Genomic DNA, 13526 nt, shown 5'->3' on the forward strand with positions numbered 1-13526 from the left:
GCAGAGTGTCAGTCACGGCCTCCCGGCCTTCTCCTCCAGCTGAGATGTGCAAATCTCCGAGGCTTCAGAGACCTTGACCCGAGAGTGACGGGTTCACCTGTGTTCAGCTTACTTGACGGCTGTTTTCTGTCGTCAGTGACACTTGGAATGGGCCACGCCATTTCACCAGCACTGGCGCTTCTTTCTACTCCTTAATTAGGACTCAATCTCCTGGTTGGATGTTAAAAGCAGCAAAGTCCAAAGGCCGGGCTTGCACCAGCTGAGTTTCCTGTTGAAGGGGTTTCACAAGAAGCAGGATCCTGGCCACAGATGGTTTTAAAAATGCATCACTTGCCTCTACCCCCCCCCACTGGGTGGAGACTTACCAGGAGGGCAATTGCAAACAACGATTGAAAGGGAGATAACTGAATCTCTCTTCTGGCTTGGGCCCTCATTCTCACCAAAGCCAATGTCCAAAGCCCTACCCATGGCATCTTGGTTTCTATTACCAGCTTCAAAAGGTGTTTATTTCTCTCTTCATTGTTTTCTACCCGAGCCGAGCTCTGGGGGTGCCAGGGCCTATGGAGGTTCCATTGTGTTCCTAAAGAAGCCAAAACCCCTTGAAGGATCTTTCCTGCAAAATGAGTTCCCCTATCTGAATCTATTGCTTCTACAATGCTGTATCTTGGAATGATTTGTTCCAAAAATGCCTTAAGAACTGATCCTGTCATTACTGAAGTAGTTGGAAATACTTCTGGCCACCTTGCTAGCTGACATACGATTACCAGAAGATATTAAGCCTTGCCACTTGGGGCATCTCCGGAAAATCCACCTGGCATCTTTGGAAGGGCCATGCAGCCCAAGGCCTCCCTCCTCTAGCAAGTTACTTTGTAACTTGGCTGTTGGCTTTAGCACAGATCAAGCAACCTTCAACAGCTCCTTTTGCCAGTCTAAAAAGACCCCCAGCAACATACATCATGAGATAGGCTTCTGCCAATCCTCAGGAAGTGCAAGAACTCTCTTAATGGAGTTGCTTTAATATTGGTAGGGCCAAAGGTTCTGGTATCTCTTGTTTGCCATCCCTTGGAAACCAATTCTTGCCTTTTTTCTCTGCCACACGACTTTTAACTGTATGTCAAACTGCTGCGGTAGAAAAGACAGCTTCCTGGGCAGTGATGGAGTCACGGGGAGCAAAGGGGGCATCTTGGAGAGTTCTGGCAGAAGTGTGGCTTTCTGAGTTTCTTCATCCACCAAAAAGGAGACAGAGGAGTCCTGTAACATTCTTCAACTCCAGGGAGAGGCCATGGGGCTTTTGCCATGGAGTCTCTCAAATGATTGCGGGATGCAGCTCCCTTCTGATGCTAAGTTCCTGGCAACAGCACCCTCTGAGGTACTCGGGAATTACAGACTTCCGGAACTGCCTACTCTATGCCCCCCTCTAATATGCACTCCCCTTTTGGAATGGAAAAGGAAGAAAACCAAACTATTCCTAATGCTGGGAAGTCTTTGCTGCCTTGCTCTAGGTTCAGGAATTTAGCAGGGCCTTGGCTGAGCAACAGTCTCTGTTGATTAGTAACAGTTTCTAGAACGAATACTTTCTTCTGTTACTTCCCCCCCTGTAAATTCCTAGCCTTGTCTAAGGAGAGATTCACACGGTCTCTTTGTAAAGACACATCTATCTTACTCCTTTCACGCCCACACCTTCCTTGCGGTGGAACGGCTCTCCCCGGCACAGCACCTGGCACAAAACCCCCGTATACGCACACACACACCTGCACTTACCCTGCACTCCACTGCACACACACACACACACACACCTCCCGCACACTAACACCCCCTCCACGTCCCCACCATGCTACTTGCAGTGGCCCCGCCCCTGCCATCCCCACCGGCTGGCAGCACCCACTCCTCGCATGCTTCCCCATGCCTTGCATTTCCTTGCTGCCCCCTCTGTAGCCTTCCCTCAACCTGCCTTTTCTCCCCTGCCTTGCACTGACTTGCTCACCCATCCCCCACCTGACTTCCTTTCACATTCGTCTAGGTCTGGCCTCACCTTTCCTTTTCCTTCTAGGACCCTCATTGCCTTGCCTCGCCTCGCAAAGCCACCACTTGCCTTGCCTTGCCCTTGAACCCCTCCCTTGCCTTGCATGACCTTGCTCACCCCTCCCCCACCTGGAATTCAACACCCCTTTTCAATGACATTTCTGGGCCTTGCCCTGCCCTTTCTGCTCCTCCGAGGAATCTCAAAGCTCTCAAGCATCTCCGGTGTTTCAGGATCCCATGAGAGGAAGACCAGGGGAGGACGCATGTTGCCACACTCATCTCTGTGGGCAGCCTTTGTCTGGGAGCAATCCTTGCATGTCTTGAACCTTGGAGGGGCAATTCACATTTTGCCCTTGAGCTCGGGGACCAGAAAGAGAGTTCTTTTGCATACAAGGGAAAGCAGGTAGCTCAAGTCTTTTAGGTACAGAGGAGAGATGACCCACGCGGGATCAAGGCCACACAGAGCACTTGGTCCTGGCCACTTTTGTGTACCAGCAGTCCTTGAATGTACTTCTCACCTGCCTTGCCTGGCCTTGCCTTGGCAACACAACACTTGCCTTGCCTTGCCCTGCTAGCCCTCTGGAGCCTTGCATTCCTTTGCACGGCCATGCCCAGCATATGACCTGCCTACTGTTTTCCTCCAGGGCCTTGGCTTGCTGAGCCCTTCCTGTTTCTGCCTGGCCTTCCCATCAGTGGCCCTTCCTTCCTACAGCCAGCCTCGCCTCTAACTTCTGGACCTTCTCTTGTCTACCACTCCATTTGCTTTCCCCTCACTGCTCTGGCCTTGCCTACCTCTCCCTTGACTTGCCCACAATTGCCTGCACTCGGTTTGCAGCGCCTTGCCTGCATGGAAGGCAAGGGAAAGAGTGGTAGGCCGGGCAAAGCAAAGCCAGCAAGTTGTAGGCAGTGCGAGGCAAGGCAGACGTAGGCAAAGGAAGCAGAGCAAGGGTACCTTAAGAAGAACTAGACAAGGCAAGGCCAAGAGACTCGGAGTGCCTTTCCTTGGGAAGGCAAGGACATAGTGCCAGTGTTGCTGGAGCAGATGTTAAGGTACTGTGGGGAGGAATAGTCCAGCAAGACATTTCTCTTCTGGCCCCTGTGCGTGTAGGGGCAATTGTTGGACATATTCAATACTGGAGGCGGATCAGTCGCTGGATGTGTTGTATTTTGGAGGAGGGGATGCCGTTTCTTTGGAGATGGGCTTGTAGTTGCTCTCTTTGGCAAGGAAGGCAGGTTTGGATGTGCACATCAGGTACTCCTAGGGATTTTAAAGGCTTTTCCCAACAGGCAGAGCTCTCTCTGGGTTCGAGCTGTTGAGCTGTCAGTGGGAATGCAAAGGCCAAGCTCTTAAGCTATTTGTCCTGGTGCCTTCAGTGTGTGAGCAGTCCCTGGTGCCGTTGCCTTTGGATCCTGACTCTGGGAGAGGGAAGGCTTAGGATGGTACCTAGAGCTGAGAAGGAGAGTGCTGAGAACAGCGTGTGTGCTGCTAGTTTGAGGGGTGCAGGTGAAGTTGTAGGCAGCAAGATCTTCCTCAGCTGGCACTGTTTTGAGCCCTGTTTTTGCCAGATGGTTTCAAGTTGGTGGGCGGAATCTGCGAGAGGGAAAAGATTTGTATGGGCCAAAGAGGTGTGGTGTAAAGAAGAGTGTGCTCTTGGAAGGGGAAGATGAGGGCAACCTTTTTGTCCTGACACCGTTGATTTGAGTGCAGGGCCGTTTGCAAGTTGCCTCTGTCTGCCCTTGGGGTGGTTTCGAGCTGGGCCAGGTGCTTGGCCTTCTTTTGCAAGTCTGCAGCGCCGTCGTGTGGTTGTTTCCATGAGCGCTGACAGTGCCCGGCAAAAAGCGCTTGGCTGGCGCGGCCCCAGTCGTGTGGAAGCAGTTGGTGGAAGAGCTCCGCTGTGCATCCTGCCTCTTGGAGACATAAAAGGATGTAACCCTGCGCGTAGGGGGGAAGCAAGACGAATCTTTTCATTGTTGGCTGAGCAGTTTCTAAGCGGCAAAAGTAAAGGCAGTTTCAGCACGGCCTCTTTCTTTCAGAACCTTTTCTGTGCCATCATGAACATGCTCAACATGCCACTCGCACCCGCTGAACTGCATCAAAGGCCCTGGAGATAGGCGCTTTCCTTCAAGCTCTCTGTAGCATCGTACCCTCCACCTCTGGCGGATCCCAAAGCCCTTCCAAACATCCAGCAGCTGCACGCAGAGAACAAGTGCTAAAACAAGGCGTTGGCCTTCCTAGTCCTTTTAAAGTCTGTGAACTAGGCGAAACATTCCAGTGAGCAGCACTTTCCTTCGCAACTATATCTAGAGCATCATCACATTCTCTCCAAGTGGGTAAGTCCACCCTTGCAGCGCAGCGTTTGCAGCCACAGTTCGGACTGAGAGATAGGCCAGGTGAGAAAGCATTTCTTGACTATCCCTCTTCTCTGGAAGACTTGATACTCGCAGCGCGACCACGTCCACACACCTTCAGTGTGGCCAGGATCAAGCAGCTAGAGCTCCCAGAGATGGGAGAGTCAGGAGAGAAGACGTTCCAAAAGTACCGTGTACTTACAGCAGCATTAAAACTGTGCACAGCAGTCTGCAGCACTGTAGACTGCGGCTTCTCCGACAGACGAGCCATCCCATTGTTGCCTCTCGCAGCCTGCTTGCTAGCTGCTCTCCTGAAGAAAAGAACTAGAAGAAAAAGCCAATGCTGGGCTGCACCTTCCCCTTGCCTTACGTAAAGCCACCTAAACTCCCCGCTGCACTCTCTACTTCCCCTCTCCTTGGAAGCGACCACTGTGTTTGCTGCATCTCGAAGCCTAAAGTTAAGCGCCAAAGTTTCCAAGGATGGTTGGAAGAAGGATAAGTAGTAGCACAAGGAAGTAGTTGTCGTTGAACTTCCTCCTTCTCAATGCTAACGTGAATTGGGCAGGCAGGCGAGTGCTAGCCACGCTCCTTTCTCAGTTTGTACGCTGCGGACACGAGTCCGGTGCTCTGCGCCTTCGTTCGGCCTCTTTAGTACCCATGTCGCTCTTTCATTCAGCCGGAGTCGAAGCGTCGTCTACTTCTCGCCCAGAGAGCACGGTGCCGGCAGCGAAATGCCCCAGCCGACTGCTTCTGCCGACACACGCCTGGTCTATGCACTTTCCCTCGCAGCGACATACAGCAGCACTTTCGGTCTTTCTTGTCGTCCAAATGGAAAGGGAAAGATTCTCTGCTATGTCCCGCCCAGAGAACAGTTTTAGGTCAACCAGCACGCCCAGAGCTTGCCCTCGACGCGTGGAAACTTGTGTTTGCACCACATTCAAGTGGCTGCCGTCTTTCCTTTACAGCCTGCAGAGCACCGTCAGACCGCCGTGCTCTCTGCACCTGCCTTCTCAGTTCTAAGTACTACCGCGCCTCTTACAGCCTTGCAGGAAGCAAAGACACGGGTAGTCATCTCTCAGAGAAGAACGTGGAAGGACGAAAGGATGATCTTCCTTTCTCCTGCTTCTTGCCTGAATTGTGGTGCTGTATTGAAAGTCTTGGCTAGCGAAAAGCTCATCCAGCAAGTGCCTCATTCCTGACGCATCTCGCTGAGCGAGAGTTTCACGAAGAGTTTAGACTCTGGAAACAGCAAGAAAATGATTGTACGTCGAGCTGAGGAAAATCCGTGCACAGCACACTGTGGATGCGTGCAGTGTTCGCGCTGAAGAGCGCCAAAACGCAAAGCCATCGCTGGGCTTCAGTTTTGTCCAGACCGCAGAAGGCAAAGAACGAAGCAACTGGGCACCGCGTTAACGTACTCAGTGGACCGAATTTCAAATGTCCAGCCAAAAGCTGCTTCATAAGCAGATTCAGCTGAGAATGCTCTGGCTGCTTCACAAAGTAAGGCGCAGCCGTTTCCATTCATCACACTACCTGGCCAGAAGCAGTATCCTACACCTTCAATGCTGCAGCGTCCATGCAGCTGGAGCACACGCAGTAGGACGCGTCCAGATAGACGGCGTTCTTCAAGTACCCCCCTCCTCCAAGCAGCCTTGAAACTGAGCACAACACACTGCGGCTCGGGAGCTTCCTTCTCAGATAGACGTGCCGTCACGTTATTCACTCTCGCAGCTCCGTTGCCCACTTGCAGCAGCTGCTACCAAAGCCAAATGCTCCAGAAGTAAAAAGCACTGCCGGGCTGCACTTTCCCTTGCCTCACGTAAAGCACCATAAACTGTCCGCTGTGCTCTGTATTTCCATTCTCCGCCGCATCTACCACTGTTATCTCTGCATCTCGAAGCATAAAGCTCGGCACAATTCCTCCCAGGGAACGCTGGAAGAGAAATAGGCAGCAGCACAAGTAGCTGCAAGTGGAACTTTCTGTTTTAAAACGCTAACGTGAATCCGGAAACAAGCGAGTGACAGCCAGGCTTCCTCTTGCAGCCTGTGCGATGCACACACCAGCTCGGTGCTCTGCCCTCATTCTTTAATGCTCTTCGTACCATGTCGCGCTTTCATTCTGCCGGAGTCGAAGCGTCGTCTACTTCTCGCCCAGAGAGCACGGTGCCAGCGGAGAAAGGCTCCAGAAAAACGCTCCAGGCTGCTGATTCTTCCCAAACACACCAGGGCTATGCACTTTCCTTCGCAGCGCTAAGTAGCATCACATTCTGTTTGCGTTGGAGCCGGAATGCAAAGGGAAAGATTCTCGGTTACGTCTCACTCAGCGCCCAGTTTTAGGTCACCAAGCTTACCCGGAGCTTACCCGCGACGCGTGGAAATTGGTATTTGCACCATATTCAAGTGGTAGCTTTCTTTCCTTTACAGCCTGCAGAGCGCCGTCAGATCGCGGTGCTCTCTGCACCTGCCTTCTCCCTTCCAAGTACCACCGCGCACCTTACAGCCTTGCAGGAAGCAAAGACGTGGAGAGATGTCTCGCAGAGAAGATCGTGCAAAGACGAAAAGATGTTCTTCTTTGCTTTTCCTCGTCGCCCAGATTGTGGTGCTCTACTGAAAGCGTGGGCTAACGAATGGCTAATCTAGCATGTGCTTCCCTTCTAATGCATTTCGCTGAGCGAGAGCTGAGGAAAATCCTTGCACTGTACACTATGGATGCGTGCAGTAGACACGCAGAAGAGCGGCACAGCTCATAACCATCGCACACTCCAGCCCAGAGCTCTGGGGCTGCGTTCTTCTCAATTTCCGGCGCTGGACAGAACTGAGACATTGAGCTTTGGCTCTCTTTAGTGTGTGTACTGCACGCATCCAGAGCGCGCTGTGCACAGATTCTCCTCAGCGCTACGTGCAAGCACAGACTTTCTGCTTCGCAGAGCCCAACTGTCCGCCGAAGCTCTCGCTCAGAGAAATGTGTCAGGAGAGAAGCACTTGCTGGATTAGCCTTACACTGGCCAACAGTTCCAAAGAAGCACCATAGTCTTCTTGCGAGAAAGGATAATAAAACACATGTATTGTCCCAGCAAAGTTCTCTGTGCTAGCCGAAGCCGAGAATCTTTCCCTTAAGATTAAGACCACAACGCAGACAGCATTTTGTGCTACTTAACGCTGAGAGGGATAGCCCAGGCGTGTTTCGGCAGAGGCAGAAGCCCGGAGCGTTTCTCTGCCGGCACCGTGCTCTCAGGCGAGAAGTAGACGACGCTTCGACTCCGGCAGAATGAAAAGCGCGACATGGTACGAAGAGCATACGAATGAGGGCGCAGAGCACCGAGCTGGTGTGCGCATCGCACAGGCTGCAAGAAGAAGCGTGGCTGCCGCTCGCTTCTTTGCGGATTCACGTTAGCAGTTGAAAACAAAAGTTCCACTTGCAGCTACTTGTGCTGCTACCTATTTCTCTTCCAGCTTTCCCTGGGAAGAATTGTGCTGCGAGAGTGAATAACGTGACGGCACGTCTATCTGAGAAGGAAGCTCCCGAGCCGCAGTGTGTTGTGCTCAGTTTCAAGGCTGCTTGGAGAAGGGGGTACTTGAAGAACGCCTTCTATCTCGACGCGTCCTACTGCGTGTGCTCCAGCTGCATGGACGCTGCAGCATTGAAGGTGTAGGATACTGCTTCTGGCCAGGTAGTGTGATGAATGGAAACGGCTGCGCCTTACTTTGTGAAGCAGCCAGAGCATTCTCAGCTGAATCTGCTTATGAAGCAGCTTTTGGCTGGACATTTGAAATTCGGTCCACTGAGTACGTTAACGCGGTGCCCAGCTGCTTCGTTCTTCGCCTTCTGCGGTCTGGACAGAACTGAAGCCCAGCGATGGCTTTGAGTTTTGCCGCTCTTCAGCATGTGTACTGCACGCATCCGCAGTGTGCTGTGCAAGGATTTTCCTCAGCTCTCCCTCAGCGAAATGCATCAGGTGAGAAACACTTGCTGGATTAGCCTTTCGCTGGCCATGGCTTTCAGTACAGCACCACAATCTGGGCGACGAGGAGGAGCAAAGAAGAACATCTTTTCGTCTTTGCACGTTCTTCTCTGCGAGACGACTATCCGCGTCATTGCTTCCTGCAAGGCTATATTCTGCGCAGTGGTACTTGAAAGGGAGAAGGCAGGTGCAGAGAGCACCGCGATCTGACGGCGCTCTGCAGGCTGTAAAGGAAAGAGGGCTGCCACTGGAATGTGTGCAAACACAAGTTTCCACGAGTCGCGGGCAAGCTCTGGGCGTGCTTGTTGACCTAAAACTGTTCTCTGTGCCCGACATTGCTGAGAATCTTTCCCTTTACATTTGGACGACAAGAAAAGACCGAAAGTGCTGCTGTATGTCGCTGCGAGAAAAGTGCATAGCCCTGGTGTGTTTCGGAAGGGCAGTCGGCTGGGGCATTTCTCTTCCGGCACCGTGCTCTCCGGGCGAGAAGTAGACGACGCTTCGACTCCGGCTGAATGAAAAGCGCGACATGGTACGAAGAGCATACGAATGAGGGCGCAGAGCACCGAGCTGGTGTGCGCATCGCACAGGCTGCAAGAAGAAGCGTGGCTGCCGCTCGCTTCTTTGCGGATTCACGTTAGCAGTTGAAAACAAAAGTTCCACTTGCAGCTACTTGTGCTGCTACCTATTTCTCTTCCAGCTTTCCCTGGGAAGAATTGTGCCGAGCTTTATGCTTCGAGATGCAGAGATGACAGTGGTAGATGCAGCGGAGAATGGAAATAAAGAGTGCAGCGGACAGTTTACAGTGCTTTACGTGAGGCAAGGGAAAGTGCAGCCCGGCAGTGCTTTTTACTTCTGGAGCATTTTGCTTTGGTAGCACCTGCTGCTAGTGGGCAACGGAGCTGCGAGAGTGAATAACGTGACGGCACGTCTGTCTGAGAAGGAAGCTCCCGAGCCGCAGTGTGTTGTGCTCAGTTTCAAGGCTGCTTGGAGGAGGGGGGTACTTGAAGAACGCCGTCTATCTGGACGCGTCCTACTGCGTGTGCTCCAGCTGCATGGACTCTGCAGCATTGAAGGTGTAAGAAACTTCTTCTGGCCAGGTAGTGTGATAGAGTGCAACGGCTACGCCTTACTTTGTGAACCATCCAGAGCATTCTCAGCTGAATCTGCTTGTGAAGCAGCTCTTGGCTGGACATTTGAAATTCGGTCCACTGAGTACGTTAACGCGGTGCCCAGCTGCTTCGTTCTTCGCCTTCTGCCGTCTGGACAGAACTGAAGCCCAGCGATTGCTTTTAGCTGTGGCTCTCTTTGTACTGCACGCATCCGCAGTGTGCTGTGCAAGGATTTTCCTCAGCTCTCCCTCAGCGAAATGCATCAGGTGAGAAACACTTGCTGGATTAGCCTTTCGCTGGCCAAGGCTTTTAATACAGCACCACAATATGGGCGACGAGGAGAAAGGAAGAACATCTTTTCGTCCTGGCACGTTCTTCTGAGCGACATGACTATCCGCGTGTTTGCTTCCTGCAAAGCTGTATTGTGCGCGGCGGTATTGGAACTGAGAAGGCAGGTGCAGAGAGCACCGGGATCTGACGGCGTTCTGCAGCCTGTAAAGGAAAGACGGCTACCACTTGAATGTGGTGCAAACACAAGTTTCCACGCGTCGAGGGCAAGCTCTGGGCGTGCTGGTTGACCTAAAACTGTTGTCTGGGCGGGACATAGCAGAGAATCTTTCCCTTTCCATTTGGACGACAAGAAAGACCGAAAGTGCTGCTGTATGTCGCTGCGAGGGAAAGTGCATAGACCAGGCGTGTGTCGGCAGAAGCAGTCGGCTGGGGCATTTCGCTGCCGGCACCGTGCTCTCTGGGCGAGAAGTAGACGACGCTTCGACTCCGGCTGAATGAAAGAGCGACATGGGTACTAAAGAGGCCGAACGAAGGCGCAGAGCACCGGACTCGTGTCCGCAGCGTACAAACTGAGAAAGGAGCGTGGCTAGCACTCGCCTGCCTGCCCAATTCACGTTAGCATTGAGAAGGAGGAAGTTCAACGACAACTACTTCCTTGTGCTACTACTTATCCCTCTTCCAACCATCCCCAAAACCACTGGCGCTTAACTTTAGGCTTCGAGATGCAGCAAACACAGTGGTCGCTTCCAAGGAGAGGGGAAGTAGAGAGTGCAGCGGGGAGTTTAGGTGGCTTTACGTAAGGCAAGGGGAAGGTGCAGCCCAGCATTGGCTTTTTCTTCTAGTTCTTTTCTTCAGGAGAGCAGCTAGCAAGGAGGCTGCGAGAGGCAACAATGGGATGGCTCGTCTGTCGGAGAAGCCGCAGTCTACAGTGCTGCAGACTGCTGTGCACAGTTTTAATGCTGCTGTAAGTACACGGTACTTTTGGAACGTCTTCTCTCCTGACTCTCCCATCTCTGGGAGCTCTAGCTGCTTGAACCTGGCCACACTGAAGGTGTGTGGACGTGGTCGCGCTGCGAGTATCAAGTCTTCCAGAGAAGAGGGATAGTCAAGAAATGCTTTCTCACCTGGCCTATCTCTCAGTCCGAACTGTGGCTGCAAACGCTGCGCTGCAAGGGTGGACTTACCCACTTGGAGAGAATGTGATGATGCTCTAGATATAGTTGCGAAGGAAAGTGCTGCTCACTGGAATGTTTCGCCTAGTTCACAGACTTTAAAAGGACTAGGAAGGCCAACGCCTTGTTTTAGCACTTGTTCTCTGCGTGCAGCTGCTGGATGTTTGGAAGGGCTTTGGGATCCGCCAGAGGTGGAGGGTAGGATGCTACAGAGAGCTTGAAGGAAAGTGCCTATCTCCAGGGCCTTTGATGCAGTTCAGCGGGTGCGAGTGGCATGTTGAGCATGTTCATGATGGCACAGAAAAGGTTCTGAAAGAAAGAGGCCGTGCTGAAACTGCCTTTACTTTTGCCGCGTAGAAACTGCTCAGCCAACAATGAAAAGATTCGTCTTGCTTCCCCCCTACGCGCAGGGTTACATCCTTTTATGTCTCCAAGAGGCAGGATGCACAGCGGAGCTCTTCCACCAACTGCTTCCACACGACTGGGGCCGCGCCAGCCAAGAGCTTTTTGCCGGGCACTGTCAGCGCTCATGGAAATAACCACACGACGGCGCTGCAGACTTGCAAAAGAAGGCCAAGCACCTGGCCCAGCTCGAAACCACCCCAAGGGCAGACAGAGGCAACTTGCAAACGGCCCTGCACTCAAATCAACGGTGTCAGGACAAAAAGGTTGCCCTCATCTTCCCCTTCCAAGAGCACACTCTTCTTTACACCACACCTCTTTGGCCCATACAAATCTTTTCCCTCTCGCAGATTCCGCCCACCAACTTGAAACCATCTGGCAAAAACAGGGCTCAAAACAGTGCCAGCTGAGGAAGATCTTGCTGCCTACAACTTCACCTGCACCCCTCAAACTAGCAGCACACACGCTGTTCTCAGCACTCTCCTTCTCAGCTCTAGGTACCATCCTAAGCCTTCCCTCTCCCAGAGTCAGGATCCAAAGGCAACGGCACCAGGGACTGCTCACACACTGAAGGCACCAGGACAAATAGCTTAAGAGCTTGGCCTTTGCATTCCCACTGACAGCTCAACAGCTCGAACCCAGAGAGAGCTCTGCCTGTTGGGAAAAGCCTTTAAAATCCCTAGGAGTACCTGATGTGCACATCCAAACCTGCCTTCCTTGCCAAAGAGAGCAACTACAAGCCCATCTCCAAAGAAACGGCATCCCCTCCTCCAAAATACAACACATCCAGCGACTGATCCGCCTCCAGTATTGAATATGTCCAACAATTGCCCCTACACGCACAGGGGCCAGAAGAGAAATGTCTTGCTGGACTATTCCTCCCCACAGTACCTTAACATCTGCTCCAGCAACACTGGCACTATGTCCTTGCCTTCCCAAGGAAAGGCACTCCGAGTCTCTTGGCCTTGCCTTGTCTAGTTCTTCTTAAGCTACCCTTGCTCTGCTTCCTTTGCCTGCGTCTGCCTTGCCTCGCACTGCCTACAACTTGCTGGCTTTGCTTTGCCCAGCCTACCACTCTTTCCCTTGCCTTCCATGCAGGCAAGGCGCTGCAAACCGAGTGCAGGCAATTGTGGGCAAGTCAAGGGAGAGGTAGGCAAGGCCAGAGCAGTGAGGGGAAAGCAAATGGACTGGTAGGCAAGAGAAGGCCCAGAAGTTAGAGGCAAGGCTGGCTGTAGGAAGGAAGGGCCACTGATGGGAAGGCCAGGCAGAAACAGGAAGGGCTCAGCAAGCCAAGGCCCTGGAGGAAAACAGTAGGCAGGTCATGTGCGGGGCAGGGCCCTGCAAAGGAATGCAAGGCTACAGAGGGCTAGCAGGGCAAGGCAAGGCAAGTGTTGTGTTGCCAAGGCAAGGCCAGGCAAGGCAGGTGAGAAGTACATTCAAGGACTGCTGGTGCACAAAAGTGGCCAGGACCAAGTGCTCTGTGTGGCCTTGATCCCGCGTGGGTCATCTCTCCTCTGTACCTAAAAGACTTGAGCTACCTGCCTTCCCTTGTATGCAAAAGAACTCTCTTTCTGGTCCCCGAGCTCAAGGGCAAAATGTGAATTGCCCCTCCAAGGTTCAAGACATGCAAGGATTGCTCCCAGACAAAGGCTGCCCACAGAGATGAGTGTGGCAACATGCGTCCTCCCCTGGTCTTCCTCTCATGGGATCCTGAAACACCGGAGATGCTTGAGAGCTTTGAGATTCCTCGGAGGAGCAGAAAGGGCAGGGCAAGGCCCAGAAATGTCATTGAAAAGGGGTGTTGAATTCCAGGTGGGGGAGGGGTGAGCAAGGTCATGCAAGGCAAGGGAGGGGTTCAAGGGCAAGGCAAGGCAAGTGGTGGCTTTGCGAGGCGAGGCAAGGCAATGAGGGTCCTAGAAGGAAAAGGAAAGGTGAGGCCAGACCTAGATGAATGTGAAAGGAAGTCAGGTGGGGGATGGGTGAGCAAGTCAGTGCAAGGCAGGGGAGAAAAGGCAGGTTGAGGGAAGGCTACAGAGGGGGCAGCAAGGAAATGCAAGGCATGGGGAAGCATGCGAGGAGTGGGTGCTGCCAGCCGGTGGGGATGGCAGGGGCGGGGCCACTGCAAGTAGCATGGTGGGGATGTGGAGGGGGTGTTAGTGTGCGGGAGGTGTGTGTGTGTGTGTGTGTGCAGTGGAGTGCAGGGTAAGTGCAGGTGT

Source organism: Aphelocoma coerulescens, unplaced genomic scaffold, assembly GCF_041296385.1.
Source record: "Aphelocoma coerulescens isolate FSJ_1873_10779 unplaced genomic scaffold, UR_Acoe_1.0 HiC_scaffold_55, whole genome shotgun sequence".
Taxonomy (NCBI): domain Eukaryota; kingdom Metazoa; phylum Chordata; class Aves; order Passeriformes; family Corvidae; genus Aphelocoma; species Aphelocoma coerulescens.